The 2,906-nt window shown below is 32.6% G+C and overlaps 1 long non-coding RNA gene across 1 annotated transcript; it reads right to left on the bottom strand.

Annotated features, from left to right (window-relative positions):
• Nucleotides 1-1,224: 1,224 nt before the first annotated feature.
• LOC127881137 (uncharacterized) lies at nt 1,225-2,612 on the bottom strand. The gene is made up of 3 exons (XR_008049921.1): nt 2,533-2,612; nt 1,691-1,806; nt 1,225-1,430 (listed from the first exon to the last, which is right to left on the bottom strand). It is a non-coding gene; the product is annotated as an uncharacterized LOC127881137 (long non-coding RNA).
• Nucleotides 2,613-2,906: the final 294 nt, after the last annotated feature.

Below are 2,906 nucleotides of genomic sequence, written 5' to 3'. Positions count from 1 at the left end.
CACGAGACAGGAATGCTATACAGAAGGGGACACTAGGAGTAACGTGGGAGCGGGCGAGACGAAACGATAGCAAACTGTTGCCAACAATAAGAATGCGGATAGACGAACACAATGGACATTTTAATTCTGACACAAATTCTGCAATAGAAATTGTGTCAAATATTACACAGGTTGACAAAAAGCAAAGGCATGTTCTTTCCGGAGTAATACGTATGTTTTAAAATCAAATTTGGAATACAAACTGATAAAACATAATCCTCCAGACGTATTGGCTTGTCATTTTGTTGTTATTTAAAGTTTAAGGTAAACGGTATGTTTATTAAAAACAAAATACTGGTCATATTAGAAACATATATATATGTGTGTGTTTGTGTGTTTTATTTCATATATGGAATTCAAATTGTTGCATTAGTTTATTACATAGTATAGATATTGACAATCATTCGCCATGTGTTGTAGATAATGTCATGTCATAAATTATGTCGTATTCAGTGTAACAAATGTATGCTTATCTTTAGCGTTAATTATTTTGAAGAGAATATAAAATGTAAATGAATAAATATTATATTATATGATTATATATGTACGATTCTCCTCTTGTGTTGTGGATGGATGCAGCTCTGAAGAATGTCAAGACGTATTCCGAATTAAGGAGTATTGTATTGTATACACAACCACATTGCATACATTGTATACTGTCAATTACCACGGCCTAGAGTAATTATAAGCAGGCAGTTAATTATTTAAAGCAATCGTGAAAATCCCTAGTATTAGAAACCCTGGCTGCTTATGATTATCGAACTAGCTCGTGACAGCGGTATTTAAAATTGAAACCAACGAAAAAACATCGCAAAACTTTAATCAAGTTATAATTAAAAAAGAATCACAGATTCGATAATACAAATCACAGATGCAATATATTAATGAATAACGTAAATCCAAATTATTGCACAATTATTTGAGATGATTTTATACACACAAACGAACTAAACGAAACCTAAAAATTAATCAAATTCGGATAACTTAAGAATCATTTTGGAAAGTAAAGTAAAAGTAAAACAACGAAAAAAATAACGTAAAACGATAATGAAGTTACACAGACAAACTGTAAACTATTATGATTTTTAATCAGTATTCACGGATTAATGTGAAGTCCTCACTATAGAGAAAAGTTTGTTTTGCGTGTGTACGTTTTGAAACACTCCTCACTACTGTAACACTTGTCATGCATGTGGGTATTGACGTGCTCTCTGAGGTCATTCTCACTCCTAACTGCCAACACACACTTGTAACATTTCACCAATCCCTCTTTTTTGCACTTTTCTCTCTAGCCACGAGTAGGTACTTGTGCGCAAAGCTCCTGCCGCACTGTACACACACGTGACATTGGGGTCCTTTGTTCGTTGAAGCCTTCTAAGATTGTAGGCATCCTGAGAAAAAAACAACATATTTTATTCACGTGACAATTCAATGCGTAAACACGCTATTTCAAAAATGTTAGTATCTGAGGACACGCGTTCGTTCGTTTTAAATTACAAACGATTTGACGATTATTAAGTTATTTCAAAATATATGATAACCTGAGAGATGAGATATATTGTATATTTGTGTTGTTTCAAGAAAATCCGTTCATCTGTTTGTTAGCATAACTGTATAAAAATGTAACTATTTTTAAGGTTTTTAATCTTACCTGAAATGCTTTCCCACAGCAGTTATAGTTTCCAGAGTTAGCGTGTCCCCTAATGTGGCGCAATAATCCAGCTCTGGTCTTCGACATTTTTCCGCATTCGGAGCATTGAGCCATACCTTAAAGCAAATATAATATCAAAAATAATATACGATACATTACTTCACCTGACAGTAGTGTTTGGCGCCAAAATAAACATGGAATTTGATACAATAACATAAAGTATACACTTATTTAAGGTAAGCATGGACTTGTCATCGATTTAAGATGCTCCAGCGTAAGATTTTAATATTATAATGGGGATTGTACAGCATGCCTGTAAATCATAATTATGTATTAGTTTAACAAGCGGTGCAAGCGACGTGTATAACCATTATGTGTTTTACATGCAAGCGCATTTAAAAATCCCGTTTCAAATACATTGTTGACAAGCATTTTCTTAAACAACTAAATAGAACTTAAAACAGTATACCACACAGATCCGTTGAAAACGTATACCACACAGATCATATTACTGTTAGAATAGTTTTCTTGAATTTTGTCTCGTAAATAAATAAAAGAAACCTGAAAATGGATGCAAAATGATATAGTGTAAGCTCCGCCCATAAAATTTATTTCTTAATTTCACCAGAGGTGATGTTTTTGTGTAAAAAAAAATAATGTCCCGACACTGATCCTACCCTTTCCTAACCGTTCAAACGCGCGGTTGCACTTTACTGAAAAAAATACTTATTTGTTTTATAAAATCATGATACCTATAGAAGACTCTCATGAATTAGCGGGCTCTCCACTTTATCCCATTAAAAATGGTTACATATTTAAAAAGTTATCCTTAAAAATCTTACCTTCGTCGCGCTTTTGTTGATATTTTACTCCCCACACAGATCTTAAAAAGTCACGTGGTATAGGCACCGTGTTTATTCAAATGTTTTGATCAGTTTGAGGTCTTTGATCCTAATTTAATATCTGATCACTGTGTAGTACAATTTTATATAACTACCTACACTAATTAGGATACTTTTGATGATATTGATACAACTGCTTTGTTCAAAAATAAATATGCTATTGCAACATATATATACAATTGGGATAAAACTAAAACCGATCTTTATATCTTTATATATAAGTCAATACAAAATTAAAGTATTTTACAGTCTTTAAACACGGTGTGCAATGATATAAATACCACTTACATTTTGTCGTAGACCAAAGCTTAGAA

This window comes from Dreissena polymorpha, chromosome 5 (genome assembly GCF_020536995.1).
Source record: "Dreissena polymorpha isolate Duluth1 chromosome 5, UMN_Dpol_1.0, whole genome shotgun sequence".
In the NCBI taxonomy this organism is placed as follows: domain Eukaryota; kingdom Metazoa; phylum Mollusca; class Bivalvia; order Myida; family Dreissenidae; genus Dreissena; species Dreissena polymorpha.
The sequence above is the reverse complement of the archived record's forward strand: the minus strand, read 5'-3'. Positions and strand labels throughout refer to the sequence as shown.